The sequence below is a fragment of the Anastrepha ludens genome, chromosome 6 (assembly GCF_028408465.1).
Source record: "Anastrepha ludens isolate Willacy chromosome 6, idAnaLude1.1, whole genome shotgun sequence".
NCBI lineage: Eukaryota > Metazoa > Arthropoda > Insecta > Diptera > Tephritidae > Anastrepha > Anastrepha ludens.
In genome coordinates, this window is record NC_071502.1 from 124229062 (window position 1) to 124255125 (window position 26064).

At 38.1% G+C, this 26064-nt stretch overlaps 1 protein-coding gene across 3 annotated transcripts in view; it reads left to right on the forward strand.

The window, feature by feature from the left end:
• The window catches only part of LOC128866079 (UNC93-like protein), a 61415-nt gene that overhangs the window by 16271 nt on the left and 19080 nt on the right, over positions 1-26064 (forward strand). Inside the window, exon 1 of one of the 3 annotated variants that reach the window (XM_054106575.1) lies at positions 19111-19131. The exons of the other annotated variants lie outside the window; for them this stretch is intronic. The gene's annotated coding sequence lies outside the window, so the exon portion shown is untranslated. Of the gene's footprint in view, positions 1-19110; positions 19132-26064 lie in introns of those variants that run through there. 3 annotated transcript variants of the gene reach the window in all.

A 26064-nucleotide genomic window follows, 5' to 3' on the forward strand; every position in this document is an offset into this window, starting at 1 on the left:
TTTATTGTTTTAATTAATTTGAAAAATTATTCAAAAGAGAGTGAAAATTGCGGCTTTTGATTCACTACTTCTCGCTAGAGCATTTCGCAGCTCGCCAAGCAAACAATTTGTTATGTCTAGGCAAGAACAATTTAGAGATGTTTAGGCGACTTGATTTATAACGGCTTAACTTCAAGCGTATGCTAAGGCCAGAGCTTCCAAGTATAAGTAGGGACATATTTTTATTACATTATAAGCCCATTTTGTAAACTTACAGGCTGGAAATAATGCAGTGCCGCCAATTCTCAATGCAACATTGGGTTCAGAAAATTATTTTCACTAGTCGCTAGGTATTGGTTAAGGCAGCTAATATGACATAATTTATTAGTCTCACTCATATCGCAGCTTACTGCCTGAGAAGTAAAAATCATCACCAACGCCAGTCAGAAAAGGACTTTTCTATCATTACTTTTGGGCTTAGAGACTAATACATTCAATTTACATGCGATGTGTGCCTTAAAATGAGTACCGTAGTCATCCTTAATCAGCGAAATCGTAGATTCTGGAATTTTTCTGCAGGGTAACCATATATGGTATAGTATGCGCATAAACTCCAGCGAGTGTTTTCATATACATACATATACAAGTGGCTTCACTTAAAAAACCGGCTTTTATTGAAAATCAATCTGTAGAATACGTAAAAATGTTGTAAATGACGCCACACGCTGATATAGTCAATCAGCGCTGAGCAAATGAGCGTAAAGTGAAGCTAAGTTATTAATGCTGATAATGAGATGGATAAATACGGCGCCACAATTTGGAGAAGAAGTGAAGTTGACGCGTCTGCATATCTACACATCTATACCATACAGTGGGTTTCATAATTGTACCAGGGACTTTTTGACAAGTTTTGGCAATCTGTTTATTTCTTATATCCTTTTTTCAATTTTAATAAGTTTTTACTAAACATAGTTCATTCTACAGCAAAATCTGCACATGTAGGTAAGTCCATATTTTAAACTATGTGAAAAAAAAAAATTCATGTATTTTCATAAAAATTTCAAACTTTTGATTTTGGGATAAAAAAAATTCGGGTATGCTGAATTAAAGTAAAATACATCGCGTTGATTTCTGAATATTTTTTTTAACCGTATTAAAAGAATTGTGAGACATTGAGGCCTGCACTTTGTTATTACTAAAGTTGAATGCACTAAACAGCATAACCAGAATTTTTCTAAAAATTAGATGAAAATTTGCCGAATTTTCGTGAATTTTGTACAGGGTTTGAAACTTGAAATAGTTTTGGTGGTAGATGGAATTATGTGTTTATGTTTGAAAAAATTATTATAATTAAGTAAGAAATAAACAAATTGTCAAAACTTGTCAATAAGTTCCTGTGCTATTGTTATAGGACAGATTGTGTATAAGTACGGTAGACTGTGTATTTGCGTTAGTGTATATTAGTTTGTTAGATGAATAGATGGTCTTGTTTCTGACGGGTTTGGCGTAAGTAAAATGTGAACATTTCACGCCAATGACAAGATGACAAAACGAAAAAATTTAATGCAAAGCGGAAATAATCCATGGTATGGGAAATTCTTCTTAAGTAAGCATAGCGTATATAAGAGAATATGTTTATATATGTTTGTGAGTTAAGTTCACAAAAAATCAGCGCAACAAGCATTAATATGAATATTGTTTTTTGTAAATGTGTCGTATGCAGGATATGACACTCAGTTTTTATGCCCAAAATATCCGAATTCAGCCCAAGCGTCATAATGTTAGCGTGAACATTCAGCAATACTTTCGCCATAGGATGAACAAAAATAACAAATCACTGCCGCTTTTGTCATACAATCGCTTTACTTTCCCACAATGCTTTTGGATATGGTGTACAAAGTCAAACATCGTTTTCCCCCTTCGTAAAAATCGGCTGGGGCGTATGAGTAACATGCCATGATATGATTTGCTCGTGCTTTGACCGCGATTTACTCGCAATTTGCTTTCATCTCAAACAAATTCAATTTAAAAAAATTTCCGTTAAATTTTTACACACACAATCACCGCGCATATACATGCACGCACATAGGTTTTGCGCAACGTGTGCCAAGTGTATTGTTGTTAGCTTTACTTTATCTCTTGACAGCTGCACACTAAAGGGTACAGGAATTTCACGAGATAGTAACAGATACTAGCATTTCATATATATTCGTATGCCACCTACATGTTTTTGTTTACTTCTCTTCCGCCATACAACTGACTTTTTGCTGCGGGTAAAAACTAAGCCAACTGTATTTACATCCGCTTCAGCGGCTCAAAAATTTTACAAACAGAAAAATGCTTCATAAATTTTAATGAATGGTGGGAGGAATGAATTTTGCTTTTGTGCAAAGAATACACCTGTAGAGAGCTTTTCCTTTCTCCCGATGGGCACAGCTGGGAAAAATTATATTTAAGTACTGGATCACGTTTGATTTAATTTTGTCCTTCTAAAGTTTCTGTAATTTTTACTTACTTACTTACATTTCGTGTTCTCTATTTTAGTTATGAAACTTTTGAATTAAAAATGTATGTGCAAGTTAGTTAAGTTTCAGGCAAATGAGTGTACATTTTTTACGTTGTTATTATATGGAGTTAGTGGGGCATTTCTTTGGCAGTTTTGTGTTTGTCGCAGCCAATTGTGTATTACAGCGTTCCGAAATGGAGGAAGGAAAGTGCAAAATGCGAAAATGCGTTGCATGCATTATTAAGGTAAGGACCAAACTGAGAAGCTCGAGCAGGCATTCAACGAAATGTTTGCTGTTTGGGGCTATAATAAGATATCCAGTATTCTGGTTGTACGCCCTGGCAGCTTAACCGCTGATAACACTAGTTTACACCAAAAAGGCGTTTTTTAATTTAATTTGAGGTCGCTGAAACCAAAAATGAATTTAATTTTTTTTTTCAAAGAACGGGTGCAGCTATTACCTGCAATCTCGAAAACAGTGCGCGCCATTTCTTTGAAGTGCATAAATTTCGAAAGGCACACATATAACTACATGGCAATATATAATTCGTGTCAATGGAAGTCGTAGTTTTCGCAAAACAGCTGTTGAAGGTTAAAAAAGAGGCATTTTTGACGTTTTTTACTAAATTATCAAAGTTTATTAACTTTTTCTGGAACAAAAATTTTTTTATATCAACATAAGATAAGTTTTCTGAAAGACAATTTTGTCACCTACATTTTAAGCCTAAGTTTGTCTGAATCGACGAAAAGAAGTAAAAAATTTGCTTTTTTGTTATTTTCACAAACATAGGTGCATGTTATGAGCCGAAATTAATGTGATGTCAAATGAGCTTTTATTCCATTATCAAGGAATTTCAGACTAGTCAGAAAACTGCGTAAGTAGTAAAAATATCTGAAGTGTATTTCAAAAGTGACTCCTATATGTCAAACTGGTTCTATCGAGGATAGAAAAACGGCTGGCAAACCAAAAAACTGAACGTTATGTTGAGAATACTGCTGCTTTAGGGCAAATTGTTCATGAATTGACTGAAAGAATATAAATGTTTACATGTTGTATTCTAAAAGTAGCACCCTTTGTTAACACCCTTTTTACTTTGAATATAAGAAAAGTTGGAAGTTTTATACACATACATATATATGAAATACATATATTGACGCATACGCCCTTTGCTCGACTTTTGGCCGAGCTTCTCCTACATTTTGCGGTGTTTGTCTTGATGGCGCTACGCCATAAATAGCTAGCTTTATTTGCCAAAGCTTGACTTTCTGCGCATCTTTTACTCTCTCTTGTTTGAAAAATTGTATTATATACAATATATCCATCCGTATTTGGCAACTGCAGCCCTCATCTGTCGTCTACAAATATCGCTACTTGGCTAAAAGAAATGTTGCATTTTTCATAACGTTGCTTGCCACATTCTTGTTTTTAAATACATAAAAATGTGTGTGGTATGTAAAACGAAAACATAAAAATTTACCCCAAATATTTCAACCGCATTTTCTACGCGCCATTTTGACTTAAGTTAAGCCACTTCCACATTTTTCATTCTGCAACAAGTGCTCACACAGCGAAAACAAAATATTAAATTTAAAACTTTAATATCCTTTTAAAAGTTTCTTCTTTCTTGCTGGCTTTCAATTTTTAATCTATTCTTTTTTTACTCTTCTTTCCCTTTTTGTTTGCCAAGTTGCCCTGAATTCGTTGATATTTCTTGCGGATATCGCGTTTTGCATTTTACGGCTTGTTTGAATTGTTTCTCGTTTTCTTTTTATTTTTTATTTTTTTTATATTTTAATTTTTTTCCTTTGAACTTCGGGGAGCAGTTCTAATTTGCATTTTAGTGCCCACAAAAATGGCATGAAAAATACTTAATTTCCAAAGAAATATTATCTGTGTTAACCAGCAGTAAAAATAACTATTGCAGTGTATTAATTTTGAAAAATTCTTCATTATTGTTTTGATTTTTTTCATGTATTTATGACGAAAAGTGAGCTTCCCGAAATAGAAAGAAAGCCTTAGAATTTATAAGTACCAAGAATTTGGCATGGTTTTTATACTCTGCTAGGTTACCTTAACAATTACACGAATTTCGCATTTGCACAAGACTTCCCCTTCATTTTGGCCTTCATTTATCACCAAACTTGTCTCTTTAAGCCACGGAAATGCATAATTTACTACTTAGTTTAGGCAAAAAAAATTTAAGAATCTTTGTTGACTTAAGCGCGAGACTTGTTCTTCTATATAGAAAACCCAACGAATTATGGTTAGAGTTTTTGTACATGTGTGACATATGCCTGAAGGACGAAGATACTGAATTTCCTCATATATGTTAATGTGTGAAACTACTGGCTATAAGCAAAATAGGAATAAGTGCCATGTCATAGTTATCATTAAGGATTTCTTAACCATGACACTCAAACTAACGGATCTGATTCGCTTTATCCGAGCACCAGAGCTTTTGAAATACCTGTGTGTTGGGTATACAGCACCGTTTGACGGGCGTCGAAGATTGCTAATAATTATATTAGCCGCATCTGATTTTGTAACACGCTGCCTTATGGTGCGAATGACGTATCGCTCGGGCGCCGCAGCCGGAGAACGTAGAATCGAGTCTCGGTGAAGCACCAATAAAGAAAAAGTTTTTTCTAATAGCGGTCGCCCCTCGGCAGGCAATGGCAAACCTCCGAGTGTATTTCTGCCACGAAAAAGCTGTTCATAAATAATATCTGCCGTTCGGAGTCGGCTTGAAACTGTAGGTCCATTTGTGGGCTAACATTAAAACGCCCGCCATAAATAGGAGGCGCACAAAGGGCGTAAGCGCCAATTATACATATAAATACTAACTTAGATTTTGTATGACTGTACTGCAAAGCTCCATAAAAATAAACTTACTGATGTATTTGTAATGGTTAAAACAGCCAAATAATTAAGCATTTTGTACAAATTTATTTCACAATGTAATAGTCATATCTTCATTTCATTTGGCATCCGCAATATTCTTTGTTCTGCCTCTTATCGGCAACCAACTGTTCCTGTTATAAAATTTGCGTACAAACTGTAGTTAAATAATTTAACGAAGCTTCTGACAAACATTAAGGCAAATTACTGTTAATGCTTTTAAGTTCATAAAATGCAGTTATTTAAAATCTTTACAGCCGCACATATGCATGTGCGAGTGTGAGTATGTACAGAATAAAAAGTATTTTTATGATTATACGTCGTACGTGTTTGCTCGTCCATGTAGGTTTAAATTCATGAGTGCATATTTGTGTACGCACATGCCAACATATACATATTGTACATACATACCTAAATATAAGCGGATGCATGACAGAATGAGCACACGACCGCAGTTAAGGAGTTTCATTAGTACAAAAGCGGTCTTTACCATTTTAAGTGCCCTTCATTTCGACCCATTTGTGCTACTAATATTGCTCTTGGCGCAAACTAAACGCGCATTTTATTTTTAAACAAGTACTACCGTTTACTCTTTCAAACATATTTTCTATTAATTCTGAGTTATTTCTTCAATTTTGTTTTTGCTTATATTTTTACATATTTGCAACGTATTGTTTGCTTCATGTATTCTAAGCAATTGACTCTATTAGCGTAGCGCACAGAAATTATAAAGTTGATCGTCAAAATGTGTGCATTTGTGTGTGTATGTGTACTCTTTGAATCAGTACGGCTTTGGTATGTACTGTTTGGGCTTTAACATCGCGCCGCATTGGCGGTATTTTGTTGTAAAACAAAGAAACATTTTAAAAGCCAAGGCAGTCATACAATATATGCATTCAATTTACTACACTCACACATGTATACATGAAAGTGTTTCCCTCCTACATCTGTACAGACATAGGTATGTATGTATGATATTTACAAAGGGTTGTTACGATGGCTTGTTTTTATTACAGGCGTGTAAATTTGCAAATTTTGTGATAACAAATATAAATTGAGTTTCAGTTGCACATACAGCATTGTGCAAAATATAAGCAACTATTGGTGCTGAGTAATATGTACATAGCATATATACATATATACAGGGTGGCTGATGAAAGCCGCTACCAAAAAAAAATTGAATAACTTTTTTTCTTTTTAAGTTATCTATTCCATTTTTGTTTTAATTTGCAGATTGATCTTTAAAATTTATTAAAATGGATAACTGGGACACGCAAACAAGTATTTGGATAGTCCGCCGCTATCACGGACTGGAGTCCGTAGTTTTGGTACAGAGAGAGTACAGGCGGATGTTTGGCGGCGATCCCCCGAGCAGATGGACCATAATGAGACTGGTGAATAATTTTGCTGAGCAAGGAACAGGTTAGGTTAGGTTGAAGCGGTTGTCTTATGGGACACACTCAGGCTCATAGCCCATTGTGATGCCGCGTGGGGGAGCTTTCCCTATTTCTCCTAAAACCATTGTGCGCTTTTGAAAAATTTTAGAAGATCTCCTATTTCTGTGGAACTGAGATCTTCCAATTCGTTAAAAAATTGTTTGCCTAGAATAGCAAATCTCCGTCTGGATAGAGCAGGACAATGGCACAGAAGGTGCAAGATTGTCTCCTCCTCTTCCTCATCGTGACAACTTCTACAGAAGTCGTGTGCTTGCACACCCATCCTTTGGGCGTGCCTGCCTATTAGGCAATGTCCCGTTATGACTGAAATCAGTGTGCTAAGATTGTGTTTATTTTGGCTTAGCAAAGATTCTGTGCGTTTAGCACTAAGAGTCGGCCACAGTTGATGGGCGATTTTGCAGGTAGCTTCATTGCGCCATCTTGCGTTTGCTTTCCTTACGATTCCTTCAAGGATAAGTAGCTTACATGTTTGTAAGGGAATGCCTATGTCGTTGTCTATGCACTCATCGGTCAACTTGGTGCCGAGTCTCGCTAGTTCATCGGCTCTACAGTTGCCCTCAATGTCGCGATGGCCAGGAACCCATATTATCCTTAGGCGAAATGACTCAGCCATCTCGTTAAGAGATGTGCGGCATTTCATGGCTACCTTGGAGGTTGTCGACTGTTTTGTGAGGGATTTTATCGCCGCCTGGCTGTCAGTGAAAATATAGATGTCCTTTCCAGATATCGCATCACACTGTACCAGTGTCGCGGCCTTCGTTATTGCCATCAGTTCGGCCTGAAAGACACTACAGTAGTCGGGGAGCCGAAAACTGAAGGAGATCCCCAGATGCTCGGAGTATACACCTCCGCCCACCCTTCCCTCGAGCTTTGAGCCATCTGTGTATACATGGATAGACTCGCCCTGCCTTACATCGTCCCGTTCCCACAGTCGCAAGAAGGCCTTATCATCGAAACCCACCAGTTCGGACGGAGGAAACGATCGCTGCTGTAGCTGCAGCTATACAAAGCAATCCAAGGGTTTCAACAAGAAGCTTATCTGCTCAACTTGGTGTCAGCCTACAGTCTTTGCAAACAATAATGCACAAAGATTTAGACTTATTTCCCTACAAAATTCAAATGGTTAACAAACTGAATGCAGCAGACTTGCCGATTCGCTTGGAATTTTGCCAGAAGATCTTGCAAATGGTGGAAGAAGACCAAAACATGTTAAACTGCCTTTTCATGTCTGATGAGGCCCATTTCGATTTAAACGGCAATGTGAACAAACAAAATTGTCGAATATGGAGTACTTCTAACCCACAGATACTCCACGAGACGGAATCGCATCCTCTTCGCGTGACAGTGTGGTGTGCGGTTTCTTCACGCTGTATTGTCGGGCCTTATTTTTTTGAAGAAAATGGTCACACCGTTACGGTTACTGGAGACCGTTATTTGAAAATGCTGAAAGAATTTTTCTACCCAGAACTACGCCGAAAGAGAATTCCTTTCAACTCTGTGTGGTTTCAACAAGATGGGGCAACGTCTCACATAGCCCAGACTGTTATGACAGAGTTGCGACGAAAATTTCCCAATAAACTGATTTCAAGAAACTCCGAATTTCGTTGGCCCCCCAGGTCGCCTGACCTTACTGCACCTGACTTTTTCTTATGGGGTTTATGTAAACAAGAAGTTTATAAAACAAAGCCAACAAATTTGGATGAACTAAAACAATCCATTCGGGCAACAATTGCGGCTATTCCTGTCGCAACTCTCAAAGCAGCAATGAACAACTTTTTACTAAGATGCCGCACTTGTGTCAACGAGCATGCGGGGCATTTAAATTCAATTATTTTTAAAACTAGTTAAGCTACATTTAATAAAATTTAATGGCCTTCAACTTGAAAAAAAAAATAAATGAATTCCATACACTAAAAAAAAAGTTATTTGAGTTTCTTAATGTAGCAAAATTCATCAGCCACCCTGTATAAAAGAAAGTCATGTTAGTTACAGTATTTATAACTCGATAACGGCTGAACCGATTTGGCTAAAAAATGGTGGAGAGGTAGCTTAGAACCAGGAGACGGACATAGGATACTTTTTATCACATTCGAACGCGTTTCCGTGAAGTCACTATGAAATGTGGTATCACAAAAACGCATCTGATATGGAATAACAAAACGCAAATGACAGCTAAACGTAATTTTGTCTATGGTTAAGTAGAAAATTTGATAATATAAATTTTGTCAGAAATATATAATCATAGTAATTTGTATTCTCTTTGAATCATCATTATCAATGCCGCGACCAAGACGATCAAATCTTTCCCGACAAAGCCGTAACGCAAGAAGGATACGAAACATTGCGAATGAAACGACAGAAGAATCACAAGGAATTGCCCGTGAAGAGCGCCGCGTTAGTATGGCTCGAAGTCGTGCTTCTCAACCATAAGAGCAAAGCGAGGCAGCCCGTGAAACGGCTCGGTTGGCAATGCGAAATAGTCGAGCTAATAACAGAGATCAACAACGATATCATTTTCGACGCACAAGAAGAGAATTATCAAGTGCTGATTTGAATCGAGCAGCGTTTCGATATGATTGCAACTCTGATTACTGCTTGCATCGTAGCGTTTGCATTGGGCCAATGAACGTTGTTTGCGAGTATTGTGGCGCATTGAAGTTTACCGGAGAAACGCCCGGATTGTGCTGCCTTAGTGGAAGAGTGAAATTGCCATTGTTGACTCTTTGGAGGCGCAATGATTTTACTGTCTGGCGACTTTCGCCAATATTAATTCCAAGATCAACGGTTGCTGACGAAATAAACGCTTGCCTGAAATCATCGAATCTATGACGCTCTGTGAAGAAACTTCAGCTGACAACAAACATGAGAGTTGCATTACTTAATGATACATCTACTGAAGATTTCTCTGAGCAATTACTGACTATCGGTAATGGTCGAGTACCTGTCGACGAATCGAGCGGATTGATTTCATTTCCTCAGAATTTCTGTAACTTTCTCTCATCGAAAGACGAAATTATCAATAAAGTATTCCCAAACATCATTAATAACTACAAAAATAATTAATGGTTGAGTAAGCGAGCAATTTTAGCGGCTAAGAATTAAGATGTACATTACCTAAACTACATAATTCAAAATGATCTATTGACTGTGTAACAAATGAAGATGAAGCCACCAACTATCCAATTGGATTTTTAAACTCCTTGGATGTGCCTGGCTTACCACCGCACAATTTACGCCTGAAAGTTGGCTCCGTAGTAATCATGCTTCGAAATATAAGCCCACCAAAACTTTGCAACGGTACGCGTTTGGTGGTAAATAAATTGATGAACAATGTGATTTACGCGACGATACTCAAAGGAAAATTCTAAGGTGAAGAAGTTCTCATTCCGAGGATCCCGATGATCCCAACCGATCTTCCGTTTGAGTTTAAAAGACTTCAATTTCCGATTCGTCTTGCATTCGCCATGACCATTAACAATTCGCAAGGCCAATCCTTGAAAGTTTGTGGTCTGAATCTAGAAAATCAATGTTTCTCTTATGTTCAATTATATGTGGCATGTTCACGGGTCGGGAAACCATCTGCGTTGTTTGTTCTTGCACCTGATAATAAAACAAAAAAATTGCGTGTATCACAAGGTGCTTACCTGAAGAGTGCAGTTTATTAAAGCTTCATTGAAATACTTGATTAATAAAAATATTAACTTAATAAAATCAAAAATTTGCTTTTTTATTGCCTCTAGGGCGGAACAAAGTTCGTCGGGTCAGCTAGTTGAAATATTAAAGAAGTTTCTTCTTTACATCTATCTTTTAAAAAATATTGGTGACGTAAGGAGTTCCAAATTTCAGTGAGTCATATCTTACGGTGCATACAAGTAGCAACTAAAGTAATTTGAAATGACTTCAATTTCCTCAACAATTTTTGTAATACAATTTCTTGTACTTTAACTGGCTTCTCTAAATAGTCAACGGGTTCCCAAACCTCTTATTTCGTGGGGAAACTAACTCACAGGCTCCGTGTCTGGCCAATTCATCTGCCTCGCAGAGGAATTCGGATGCGATCGAAGGTGAAGTCAGGCATTCCCCAACGAGTTTTGAATACACGATCATCGAACCCAGGGTCCTGACTGCCGCTTAACTGTCAGAGTAAATATTAACCTCCGTGACAGCTAATACACAAGTAAGCATGCAATCAGCTGCTTATTTAATTGCCCCTGGCTCTTCTTGGAATACACTGCAATGTTCCGGTAATCTGAACTTGACTCTGATGGGAAGCTCCTTGCAAAATACTCCCTCGCCAACCTTTCCAGTCATTTCAACTTCGGTTTACCAGACCCTGCCTTCCCTAGCTTTGCTTTCACGGAGCTAAGATTTAAATATCTTGGCTTTCAGCTCTTTGCTCCGCCTGCTGATATAGCAGACCTTGATATTTAAAGCCTGATAAACTTCAGTAACTCAGTCAACGATCGATCGTCGTCAACAAAAATACATCCACCACTCTCCTTATCTTCTTATCCTTTTTCCGAGTCTTCTTATCACCTTACAATGGAACCACAGAATTGTACAAATCCTATTCCTCGGAAGGGATAAACAAACTAGAACAGCGTGGATGAAGGGTAAAAGCCTAAAAGGCGCCTATATCGTAAAATAAAGGTTTACCCAAAATAATTAAGTAGTTTTATTTTTGCACGGACTTTTCAAACGACCTTCGTGTATTTATCAAAGACTGCTCCTGTTAAATCCGAAATGTAAAGGGTGACATCAGAAAGTATTATGTGCTTGTGCATGGATATAGAGCGGGAACCAGCACCTTCATCCCTTATGTGGCTAGTTCTGCACTACTTACAAACCAGTCCGATTTACTGCCGGGTGTATACAGACGAAAATATAATCCTGGCGTGTGTGGTAATAAAAAATATTTTATGTGCTATTAAATGCGAAGGCCACCAAGTAATATTTGCACATATTTATAAACATAAAAAATGCGATGTCTTTTGGTCACAAGAAGCATTTATAGAAAAATATATATTTAGTGCATACAAATTAACAATCGACGCTTGTCTACAATTGAAAGATACGCATTTAGTTTCTAAATTCTGATATCTCTAAATTTCCAAATACAGGAAAAGGCTTTCAGCAGCAAAAATGTGAAGACTGCCTAAAAAAATTGTTTTGTTACGAAAATTAAAAAAATATTAAGGCTACACAATAACGTACACAGTTTTTTGAGACAACGAGACTTTCAGCAAGGCAATTTTTTGATAGTAACTAGTTAGCGTCTGTATTGAAAATAGTTCGACATTTCCGATGAGAGTATAAATTTATTCAATAAGTTGTGAAAATTTATAAATTATTAAGATGAAGTCATAAATGTTTATACATATATAAATAATTGTACACTCTACATGTAATGCACAATATCTACTTATATTTATATAAAGAAAAGTAAAGATTTCTGAAATGGTTAAGCTTATTTTCACAGCCTGCGCAATAGATTAGATGCTTACATGCCGCCCCGAGTCTACAATTTCCATGAATTTATCCACATTTTTTACGTCCATAATACCAGAAGCATTGAGTGCATAAGCAGCACAAATATTTTTGCCCGCCTGCTCCGACTTTCCACCTTGGGAGCAGCGGTACTGCTGTAATGCGCGACTGCCATCTTAAAATACGTAAAAGCCAAAAATCTTTTTTTGAAGCGTAGAGTCAACATAAGTCACCTCATAGTAGAATCCGATACAAGGTACACACAGTGAGTTATGGTTCACTAGAGATATATGGCGCAATATGGGCAGAACTCTTTACTTCACTTCGTAGGTGCGTGTCCAAGTTTTTGCTACAGTTCGTGATGTGCATGGGCCGATATTGACGCACAAATGGGAAAATCTGTGATTTTGCGAAGTTGACTTTTACGGGTAACTTTTTAAAGGTACAAATGCGTTGGGACATTTGCTCTTGCCTATCGATGGAGGACCGATTTGACAATTGTTTTCTAGTTTTTGGTGTTGCGTGCATTCAGTGGTCTCAACGAAGGGTGTGCGCTCTTTATTTAATTTTTTTACACTAATTTTTTTTTGAACTTTTGTTTTTAATTTCATTTTATTAAACTTTTTACTCCATTTAAATATACAGGGTGAACGATATGAAGTTTAGTTTTTATTGATTTCAAAGGCAAAATAGTTCAAAAATGATTACAATTTTAACTTATATTCAGTTTAGCTGGATATGACCACCTTTTCCCTTGACTATAGCCTTCAAACGGTCAAAAAATCAGTTGCATGCTGCACGAATGTGATCTTGAGGTATTTTGGCCTATTCTCGTATAATCGCTCTTTTCAGCGCATCCATACTGGCATATTTTTTAGTCCTCACCTTGCTCTCCAAAATGGACCAGATGGAATAGTTCATCAGATTTGCGCCTGGCGAATTCGAAAGCCATTGTGTGGACGAAATGAAGTGTGGCACATGATTTTTTAACCATTCTTAGTTCACACAAGTTTTATGAGACGATGCCGAGTCCTGTTGGAACGTCCATGGTCTACGACGGAAATGTTTGCGTGTCCATGGTTCTAAAGCAGCTTCTAAAACATTTTCCCTATAAAAAGTCGCATTTACTTTGACAGCGGGCTCGATAAAAACGATTGGAGAGCGTCCATCAGCGTTCACTGCGGCCCAAACCATTACTTGCGATGGGAGTGGCCATAAGTAGGCTCAAATTCTCGTATAAGCTTTCGGTCAAGTAAACACGATGCTCAATTGGGAAATTTTTTTCATCAGAGAACACAATGTTAGGACATTTGCCAGGTTAGTGCAAGCGCAACAACTCCTTTGCTCTTTCGCACCGAACATTTTTTTGGTGGGGTGAAAGATCGTGTGCTTTTTGGAACTTGTAAGCCTTGACCTTGAGCTCACTTTCAATATGCGTCGAATGTGCAGTTTTTTTGCCATTTTTCTTCAACTTCGACGTGGACTTCGTTCAAGTCGAGCCTTCACTTTCCGAACCATTTCTGGCGTTGTTGCGGATTTTTTTGGTCCACCTCCATAGCGTTTTGCAATGTTACCAGTATCATTGTAACGTTTTAAAGTGCGCTACACAAACATTTAATTCACTTTGAGGTCACTGAGCTCACGAACAATGGCTGGTTGTGATTTTCTAGCCAAATTTAACGCAATCACCCTATCACGATTGAATTCCAACACAGAAAAACTGAGACGCAAATGTTTTTGATGGCTTATAAAAAATAGATTGAACTGTCATTGGAACAATTTTGTAAGATCATATACAATACTATAATATGTTAAGAGCGACCCTAATGTATATGTAAGATTATATACTATGTTAAGTACAACCCTAATTCTCCACTATGTTTTTTCCGTTATCACTTTCCAATACGATACTGTAACCTTATATTACATTTTAATAAATCTTGAATCGCCTAACGCTAAACAACGTGCTTAATAGCTAACAGGGTTATGGGCCCAGAGTGTGTCGCTAAAAAAAAAAAAAATATATTTGTGGAATCAAAAAAAAAAGAAAAGAAATACGTTCTGTGTGAACAATAAGTTCTGTGTGAACAAAAACATTTGGTGAACAATAAATTTTTGAGTGAACAAATAAATTCTGTGTGAATTAAAATGAACGGTATAAACATTGAAAAGTTAGACGGTGAAAATTATTCCGTTTGGTGCGTCCAAATGAAAAGTCTGCTAATTACGCTAGACTGCTGGTATCCGGTTGAGACTATATGCTCGGAAAGTTGGACCGCACTCGATAAGGCCAATTTCAGTAAATCCGATAAAAAGGCGTTAGCCTTAATAACGTTAAATTAGAAAAGTTCAGAGCTCATCTATATTAAGGACTGTGAAAATTCTAAGACGGCTTGGGAGAGGCTCGATGAAATTTACAACGCACGTGGACCAGCAAGGAAGGTGTCATTATTTAAAAATCTGGTTCGTTTCCAAATTCGACGTTGTGAAAAGTTAAGCCCACAAATCAACAATTTTTGTTCAATCGCTGAAAGCCTACGTGAGCTTCAAATATCGATTCCAGACGACCTCTTGTCTATTTTGTTGCTGTGTGCGCTACCTGAGGAGATGGAAAATTTTGTTGTTGCGATCGAGGCGAGGGACGAACTTCCAACATTGGTACAGTTAAAATCTAAGCTGCTGGAAGAAGAGCATCGTCGTGCATCAAACGGTGTAGCTGAAAACAACATCAACCTAGAAGCAGAGCGCGTGTTGTCCGTTAATTCAGCGAAGCAGAAGTCACATAGAGGTCAAGAGAGGCGTCGGTGTTACATATGCGGTATGCAAGGTCACATAAGCACGCAATGCAAAAACAAAAGCAAAAGGAAAGTCAATTCAGGTAGTGCAGTATTGGGGATAGGCAGTGCGAAAAGTGACAAAAGAGATAAATTCATACTCGATAGCGGTGCATCCAGTCACATGTGTTGTGAGAAACATTTTTTCTTCAAATTAAGAGAATGCAGTGATGAAGTTATGCTGGCGACTGGTGAGAAAGTAAGAGTTGAAGCTATTGGTAATGTAAAATTAAAATCAGAGTTCTCTGGCATTACTTTAATAGACGTGTTTTATGTTCCACAATTACATTCAAATTTTTTGTGTGTGGCAAAAATTATTCAGAGAGGTCATAAAGTATTGTTTATGAATGGCAAGGCTGTTGTTAAAAATAAGTATAATGAAATATTGTTTAATGCGCCATTGAAAAGCAATATATATGAAGCTAAATTATACAAGCCTAAAGAGAATTCAGCCATGCAAATAGGTGGAATATTAAATGATAAATTAAGAATCTGGCATCAGAGATTTGGTCACATTAACTGTTGCGATTTGCTTAAGCTCTTCAATGAGAATATGACTAAAGATAAAGAGAAGCTAATTAAATCAGAGTTTTTCAATTGTGAGATTTGCGCTACTTGTAAAATAAAGAAAACAAGTTATTTGAGTTATAAAAGGGTTTTGTCAAAGCAACCATTAGAAATTATCCACTCAGATTTATGCGACCCGATGAGAGTTAAGTCGCAAAGAGGTTCCCTTTATTTTATGTCTTTCATTGATGATTATACGAGATATGCACATGTTTATTTTTTAAAGCAAAAGTCAGAGGCACTTGAATGTTTTAAAAATTTTGTTGCTAATGTTGAGAATCAAACCGGGAAGAAGATAAAAGTTTTGAGAACTGATAACGGCCGGGAATACGTAAATGAAGACATGTTGAAATATTTAAACTTTAAAGGTATAATTCACCAAAAAACGATTCCGTACACACCGCAGCAGAACGGCATAGCAGAGCGTTACAATAGAACCGTTGTTGAAATGGCACGGTGCCTGCTAGAGCAATCTAAGTTATCACACAGTTTATGGTCAGAAGCAGTCAACACGGCTACTTACGTTAGAAATCGTTCTCCAACGAAAGTTTTGAAAAATACCACTCCGTTTGAACGTTGGACAGGTCGAAAGCCTTATGTTGGTTACATGAAGGTGTTCGGTTGCGATGCGGTCGCATTAAATAAGAAACTTGGCAAATCGAAATTTGAACGAAAAGGTGATATTGTTAAATTCGTAGGGTATGCACGAGACTGTAAGGCATACAGACTTTATGATGTTCGTACGAAATCTATTATCGTGGCAAGAGACGTTATATTTTTTGAGCAGACGTTTACTACTGTTAAAAATGACGAATTATCGTACAATGATACATTACTATTGTTTAATCAGCAAGACAAAGATAATATAAGTGAGGTTCCTACCTTTAGTGGTCATGATAAGGAAGATGAGGTTGTACCATCTGAACAAAATGAAGATGGTGATTCTGATCCAGAACAAATTGTGAATCCTCAAGGGCGTATCAAAAGAGGAAGGCCGAAGATTTTAAGAAATGGTACTGTTGGAAGACCACGTAAAGTATTTGCAATTGATCCATGTGTGAATGTTTTAAACTCAGTTTCTTGCGTAAAGAATGATCCGATTACCACAAAACAAGCTTTAAGCTGTGAAAATGCATTACATTGGAAAAATGCTATGGAATCGGAAATGTCAACTTTAATGAAAAATAATACATGGGATTTAGTAGACCTACCAGAGAACAAAAATGTTATAGGTTGCAAATGGGTTTTCGCAACAAAGAGAAAGACTGATGGGAGTGTTGAGAAGTATAAAGCCCGTCTTGTTGCTTAAGGTTGTTCTCAGCGAGAAAATATAGATTATTTTGATACGTACTCACCTGTTGTGAGACATGCTACTATTCGATTAATATTAGCTCTCTCAGTTAAACATCAGCTTTTGGTTCACCACTTTGATATAACTGCAGCCTATTTGAATGGTGAGCTGAAAGAAGAAGTATATATGCGCCAACCGATAATGTTTGAAGACCAAGAAAAACCGCAAAGCGTTTGTCGTTTGAAAAAGTCGATTTATGGCTTAAAGCAGGCCGGCCGAGAAAATGGGATTTAATCGGTCGAAGTCAGACTGCTGCGTTTTTTATAAAATAAGTCTAAAAGATATCAATATAATAGGCGTCTACGTCGATGATTTAATAGTTGCAAGTAGTTCGAGAGAATCAATTAAGAATATTTTAAATAAATTGAATGAAATCGTACAAGCTGTAGATAGAGGTCCAATACAGCACTACCTTGGAATGCAAATCGAAAGAGATGGAAGTCGGGGTGAAATTAAAATTCATCAAAAAATGTACATCGAAAAATTGCTCGATGAATGGGGTATGTCAGATTGTAAATCTGCAGTTACACCGATTCCTAGTGGGTGTGTATTACAGAAATGCCCGAATCTTAACTGTGTCGGAGACTATACTAAAAAGTTTCAGTCGTTAATGGGTGCCTTAACTTATTTGTCAATTATTTCAAGGCCTGATATTTCGTTTGCTGTTTCGAAGCTGTCGCAATTTTGCAGCCATGCTCACCACGAACACTTTCTTGTGGCGAAGCATATTTTACGTTATTTAAAACACACTGTTAACATGAGTTTGCGATATTCTAATTCTGATGAATTTGTATGTTACTCAGATTCCGATTGGGCATCTGATGCTTCAGATAGAAAGTCATGCAGTGGTTTTGTGTTTATGTTTGGAAATGGACCGATACAATGGGAATCTAAGAAGCAAAATGTAATAGCCTTAAGCTCAACTGAAGCTGAATACATTTCTATGTGTCAAGCGGCGAAAGAAGTTATGTTTCAACGAAATTTGCTAAGAGAAATAGGATTCAAGCGGTACGTCGAGTTTCCAACGGTCATCTACTGTGACAATCAAGGAGCTGCGTTTCTGGCGAAGAACGAGTCAACTAAGAAAAGGAGCAAACATATAGATATTAAGTTTCACTATATTAGAGAACAATGTAGTCTAAAAGAATTAAAAATTGAATATGTTTCCACTACAGATAATGTAGCAGATGGTTTTACGAAAAGTTTAAGTAAAATCAAACATGAAAAGTTTTGTAAAAAGTTATTGACCAGTATAGATATAGAATTCAATGAAATTGTTTAGTTATACATTTTTTCAAAAATGGTGTGAATTATGGTTGAGCCGGAGTATGTAAGATCATATACAATACTATAATATGTTAAGAGCGACCCTAATGTATATGTAAGATTATATACTATGTTAAGTACAACCCTAATTCTCCACTATGTTTTTTCCGTTATCACTTTCCAATACGATACTGTAACCTTATATTACATTTTAATAAATCTTGAACCGCCTAACGCTAAACAACGTGCTTAATAGCTAACAGTTGCGGATTTTTTTGGTCCACCTCCATAGCGTTTTGCAATGTTACCAGTATCATTGTAACGTTTTAAAGTGCGCTACACAAACATTTAATTCACTTTGAGGTCACTGAGCTCACGAACAATGGCTGGTTGTGATTTTCTAGCCAAATTTAACGCAATCACCCTATCACGATTGAATTCCAACACAGAAAAACTGAGACGCAAATGTTTTTGATGGCTTATAAAAAATAGATTGAACTGTCATTGGAACAATTTTGACGTTGATGTGATGAGCTGTTTTACAGATACAAGCAGTGTGAAGTTGGTAACACTTCATATCGTTCACCCTGTACTTTAATTTTACATTTTATTTTATTTTCCTTTTTTACTTTATTTTAGTTAATTTAATTTTCTCGTTCTAGTTTATTTAAATTTAATTTAAATAACTTAATTTTGTTTAATTTTGTTAATAATATTTTTTATTTAATTCAGTTGTATTCCGTTTTTTTTTTTTTAATTTTTAGATGCTGGTGTTGCTTAACAAGGTTAGGCTATAACTCATTTGGAAAAGAAAAAGCTGCCCAAAACAAGTCACATTATATGGTTTTCTTTTAGTATTTTTGTTTTATTTCCTTGATGTTTATAAAATTACAAATGTGAACAATTACTCAATTGATACATTGCAGAATTTAATTTTCTTTTATTCCATTCTAATTCATTTTATTTTATTTTAAATTAATTTTGATTCATTTTGCTAATTTTGCCTGTTTTTATTTTAGTTTGCTTTATTTCTTTTTATTTTAATTTTTATTTGTTTTATTTATTTATATAAATTTTCTTTTTTTCTTTTATTTAGTTCAATAATTTCTGTTTATTAATTTTAGCTTATTTTATCTTATTTTATTTACTTTTTTTGATTTTTTTATTTAATTTTAGTTCATTTTACTACATTTTTTTCTTTTTAACTGATTTGTTTTTATTTTACTTTATGTATTTTACTTCACTTTCTTATTTAGATTTAATTTAAATTATTTTTATTTAAGTTTACTTCACTTTTGTAGTTTAATTTGTTTTATTTAATTTTATTTGGTTCTCGCTTAATTTTATAAATATTATTGTATGTACTTGTGGATTGTATGATGGTAATCTCAGCTCTAAAATTAATTCCTATTAAAATTTTTGTAATCAAATGCAAATATTTGTTTGAATGTCACAGGCACAATCATATTTCTAAAGCATATCAGTAAATGCCCATATAAATTAAGCTCACCGATTGAAATTAAGCTCACTGGCTACAAATGCAACCACAACCACAAAATGACCCACATGTCATCACTTAGAGAGCTTGAGAATTACCATTTGACCGGCATTTAAATTAGGTAGGTGGGAACTGTGGCGATTGGCTGCTGGAAATTGGCTTTAAATTAACCGAATTGTGCAATTGACTCGATGTTAGCACGCATAAATTTCACAATGTTAGTTACGTGTGTGTGAAGGTACATATGTATACACAACATAATGATTATTTGCTGGCTTTCCTGTTAAATGATACTCTTGGGTGAATTTGAATAAAAGCGATCAAAAACTTCATACCAGTATATCAAACTGATGTGTATATCACTCGAATATAAGCACGTACACACGCACGCAGGTATTCTTTGGAACGCAATCAAGTGATTAAATAGGTGATATATCACTACACCCCATACACAGATTGTTAATTATATGCGGGCCTTTGTCTCATTCTAAGAACACCAAATATACAGATTATGGAGGAGTAGCTTAAATGGTGGTGAAATTTTATCAACTTAGTTGATTGAATCTTTGTATCGAACTTAGTATATTACAAGATTTGAGTGCGTAAATGTATATATTCACTTAATAAACTAGAACAACATTCTACAGTAATAAACAACATTGATATGTAAACAGCTCTGCTCTGGTAGCTTTGAGCAGCTGATTAACCGAAATTTGCTCTAAGAGCGCGGTGAAGGTGTTACATTAAACAGAATATTCTGGAATTTATGTTGCAAACAAAATTTTCTAAATTACATCACAAATCTGGTCGTCAATCACGATTAGACAAATTTATTGTCTTAGTTATTACGATTACTTTCGAGCAGTAAATGCCTTTGGGCAAAATGCTGATATAAAACGAAAAATACAGCGCTAAAGAATTATGACTATGTAAACGCCATCCATTCAATGTATCTGTAGCAATAAAATTGGAAGGTCACTGTTATTAAAGCTAAGGTATTGAAGCGTGTAATAATTTAAGGCCAACGCCTGCAATGTGACCAACACACCAAAGTGCGAGTCTGCCGTCACTTATACTCGGACGCACCGGTTGGCGAAACACAAAGTCGCACCAACAAGCACGAATACATACATACATACATACATATATTAAAATGTGCCTAAAATTCAATCCAGTGCAAGGCAATAAAAACATTAAACAGAATTTGTCAGCAATTCAAATCGCAAAAATGCAATTTACTCTTGCCCAATGCAGCAATTGACATTCAACAGCAGATACTTCAGTCACGTCTGGACAAGAGTATCAAGCACTAATTGAGTGAAAAAAATATGTGTGCTGGTCAATAGGTTCAGCGAAACATAACGCGATGTATCAGCGCTGGTTAAAGCGAGTTGTCAGAGTAAATTAGCCAATACAATGGGGGGAAAAGGAAGCACTACTACATAGATACTTGTTTTGTGATCATATTTGTACAGTTATCCCGTGCAATCACGCACGACAAATATGCTAGTAAATATAGTAAATGACCCGAACCTATTTAACGTTTTTCGCAAAGACAGAGACGCTGCAAAAACAGGGTGCTTGCGCGGGGGTGGTATTCTTATTGCTATCAGGTGTCACTTAAACGCATTTTTGTGCCCCCTCATGAACGGTGACTCTCTACTGGATCAGATCTGCGTCTGCCTAAGTAGTCCCTTGTCATGTCGGTCTCCTTGCCGCGGGGATGAGGCTTAAGTGGTGAGTTAACCCCATTCTATGGAGATTAACTTACCACGAACTAAGAGGGCAGCTTCATATAGGAATTGGGTATCCACTCATCCGCGGAACGGCGGAATTGGTGGCCACCCAAGTACTATGTGGAGAGTACCGTACCGACAACCTGGCAGGAGGGATAAAATGCATTTCTTTTCTTATGTGGAGGCTAAATAAAGATATTTCTGCACGAGGTAACCCACTTTTGGGAAATCCTCCCGTCGAGCAATCGACGGCTCGGGCATCGGATGTGCAGGCCCGAACCCCACATTCCCCTATGACCGGAACTGACACCCAGGGTTCCGGAGGAAGCGCATTACTAGTGGTGAAACATGGCACATTGGCTATGCCAATGGAGAGCCGAGTGAGTGTGAGCGATACACCGCCATCGAAACGATCTGAAGCAACTGAACAAGTTGTGGAGGATGTGGAGATGGCGGACAATCTCTCAGTAGACTCAGACGGATCTCTGGTACCGAGTAAGTCTTTGACAACGGTTAAACCTGGTGTGAATCAGGTAAGTACCGGTAAAAAGACCGAAGTTATTGGAGAGTCGAACGCAGGTGTTGGTCTAACCGCAAGGCAGATCAAACGAAGAAGACAGAAGGCGAGGCAAGCCGAAGCACTAGCTAAGGCAAGGACTCAAGCTCCGTCAACTTCGACACCTGTAACGGAAACGGGAAAGCGTGGCAGAACAGAGGATTCCTCTGTAGCGCTGCGCTCTTCCGGAAACGAAACGGGGTCTGTGCCAACGACCGGGAAGAGGAGGAAGGCAAAGAAGAGGAAAGTTGAAAAACGCAATTCGGAAATGCCTGCATCCTCGACCCCATCCAAGGCAGACAAACCTTTGCCTGACAAGGCAGAGGCTAAGGGACCTCAAATGTCGAATGACACTCTTCCGTCAACGTCTGGCGAATCATTCGCGAGAATGGCAGCAAAGGCAATGACGGTGGAGATACATACCGACAAACAAGATGGTCTACTGTCCAAAGGGCAACAAGACTATCTTGACAGCTATCTGTGGAAAGCTATCGGTGAGTCGAAAGACGCGCCGGCTTTCGAGGGGAAAAGCGTGGTGGACGGCATCGTAAAGGTGCACTGTTCCAATGCTTTTTCCCGAGAATGGCTAGAAAAAGCGATAGCAAAAATCCCAGCCTGCGAAAACAGCAAGTTTATTCTTGTTGAGAGTAGCAAAGAAAGGCTGGTACGAGCGAGTGTCTGGATTCCGGGTCCTTCCTGTAATTTAGCAGAACTCCTCAAACGCATCCGTGTTCAGAATAAGGATCTTGACACGACTCTCTGGAGAGTATACTCGTGCACCAGGCAGAAATCCGCTACCACTTCGGAGGCAGGTTCCCATCTGGTACTGGGTATCGATCTTGGGTCCCTCAAGGTTCTTAAGTCGAAGTACGGGTGCCGTCCCCACCTACATCTGGGGCGGATCCAGTTCCGCGTCCAGGATAAGGTGGAGGACAAAGCGTAAATATACTCAGTCTCATGACTGAAGTAATATTTACACAGATAAATCTGCAGCATAGCAAAGCGTCTACGGCTCTCTTGTGCCGTAGGCATGCAAAACTGCAAACAAACCCACACATAATACTTATACAAGAACCATGGGTATGTCACAAGCGTATCTGTGGTCTAAGTGCTATGTCGTGGGGACAAATACTTCATTGTGAAGGGAATGTGAGACCGCGAGCATGTATTATCATGCCGAGGTTGATCGAACACACGATGTTAAAAGAGCTATGCTCCGGAGATATCGTTGCTGCAAAAATAAAGTACTTGAAAAGTGGGAACAGTGTCGAAGCTATTATAGTTTCGGCCTACCTACCCTACGACTCTTTACAGCCACCTCCTTCGAGGGAGCTAAGAGAAGTGGTCAAGTACGCAGAATCCAATAATCTGGGGCTAATAGTGGGCTGTGACGCAAATTCACAGAACATTGTGTGGGGAAGCAGCAAATGCAACCCCAGAGGTCTCAAGCTACTGGATTTTATCCTGTCATCCGATTTGGTCATTCAAAACACTGGTAACAAACCAACTTTTGTGACCAGAAGGAGACAAGAGGTGATTGATTTAACACTTACCAATAGGTCAGTTGGAAATCAAATCAACCGATGGCGAGTTTTGGAGGAGGACTCTCTTTCTGATCATCGTCTTATCGAATTCCGACTGGGAATTGACACAATATCAATACCTTCCGGTAGGAATCCTCGAAATGTGGACTGGGACAGGTATGGTGAGCTTGTAACAGAGCGATTACCAAACCTGAAAAAACTCAAATCAGCAGAAATGATTGAAGATGCGACTAAGAAATTAGAAGGTACTTTAATCAATTGCTTTGAGGAACTGTGTCCACTCACGCAAAGCAGACAGGGGAAAGCGGTTCCTTGGTGGAACCCTGAACTGTCGAAGCTTCGTGTACGGTCCAGGAAACTTCTTAATAAGGCCTTGAAGACCAAAACAGAAGAGGACTGGGCCAATCATCGACTTACACAGAGAGAATATAAGAAAAAAGTACGGCAAGCCAAACTTGAATCCTATAGAAATTTCTGCAGTAACGTCGAAGAAATGAGGGAAACAGCGAGACTTTGTAAGGTCCTTCATTTAGACCGCTCAGTAAGGCTGGATTCCATTCGAAAACCTGATGGTTCATACACCATTTCCAAATCGGAAACGTTTAATGCTCTACTCGAAACTCACTTTCCGGGTAGTAGAAGTTGAGAGTGGCATGAACAACAACGGTGGCAACGGTGGAACCTCTAGGTACAGCTGGTATATTGCTAGTCGGATAGTGACAAGGGAATCGATAAGGTTTTCCTTATCTTCCTTTGAGAACTTTAAGTCCCCTGGACCTGACGGAATATATCCAGCAATGCTTAAAAAAGGAGGAGACAGGCTGATTGAGGCCCTGAAAAGGATCTTCACAGCCTGTCTTGCATTTGGTTATATACCATCCCAATGGCGACGCGTAAGAGTAGTATTTATTCCGAAACCAGGAAAAGATGACTATTCCCTAGCAAAAAGTTTCAGACCAATCAGTTTGACATCGTTCATGTTGAAAAGTCTGGAACGAGTGGTGGAGAAACATATTCGAGTGGGGGTATTGCCGAGAAGTCCACTTAGTAGAAATCAACACGCTTACCAGAGTGGAAAATCATGTGAATCAGCCTTACACGATCTTGTTAGCAAGATTGAAGCTGGGCTGGAAGCTGACGAATACACAATGGGCGTGTTCGTGGACATTGAGGGGGCTTTTGATAATGCCACTTTCGACTCGATATGTTCTTCTGCCGAACGACACAAAGTTAATCAAGCCATTATAAAATGGATATACTCCATGCTCTCTGAGAGGCTGTTAACCGCTGGTGGGAGCGATGACGAGCAAATCACAGTCAGGGTCAAGCAAGGATGTCCCCAAGGGGGTGTTCTTTCTCCGCTGCTGTGGTGCTTCGTCGTAGACTCCCTATTAGTGGAGATGCAGGAACTCGGCTTTCACGTCCAAGCATATGCGGACGACGTCTGTGCGCTAACATCGGATAAATCCTTAAGGAGGCTTTGCACGAAAGTGCAGAGGATTCTTGACAAAATCGATGATTGGTGCATGAGACAAGGTCTTTCCGTTAATCCGAACAAAACAACTATAGTCTTGTTTACGAGAAAACGGAAATTGGAGGGACTCAGTCTTCCAACACTGAAAGGTGTGACACTTGGTCTTTCCAACGAAGTTAAATATCTAGGAGTAATCTTGGATAAGAAGCTGACTTGGGAGACACACGTTTCACTGAAGGTGAATCGTGCATTGAAGATTTTTCAGCAATGCCGTAGAGCCTTTGGCAAAACTTGGGGTCTGAAACCTGCTGTGGTCCTATGGATATACACGGCACTTATCAGACCAATCATCACTTACGCTTCTGTGGTCTGGTGGCGACGGAGCATGGTTAAGTCCACAATCCGGGAACTATACACGCTGCAAAGAAGTGTATGTTTATGCATCACGGGTGCCATGAGTACAACCTCTGGAGATGCCCTAAATGCTATGCTTGATTTGCTCCCCCTGGATCTTAAGATACAACAGGAAGCAATAAAAGCAATGTGTAGACTCCATAAATATGGGTTCTGGCACGAAGATGGAACTTCGGGACACAGAGAAATCTTTAAGTTGCTGTCGGAGCAGTATCCACTGTTTTTGGCACCTAAAGATGACCTGATACCCACAGTTTCATTCGGAAGGAAATTTGATGTCAGATTTCCATTGCGTGAGCAATGGAGCAATCCAGGAGGCATGCAGGGAGGTTTGACGGATATTTTCTTTACCGATGGGTCCAAGACTGAAATAGGGTCTGGAGCCGGATGGTACTTAAACGATAGTAATAAGTATCACTACGCTATGGGGGGAATGGCAACTGTCTTCCAAACAGAAGTTTTTGCCATCCTAAAAGTAGCCGAATGGATAATCGAG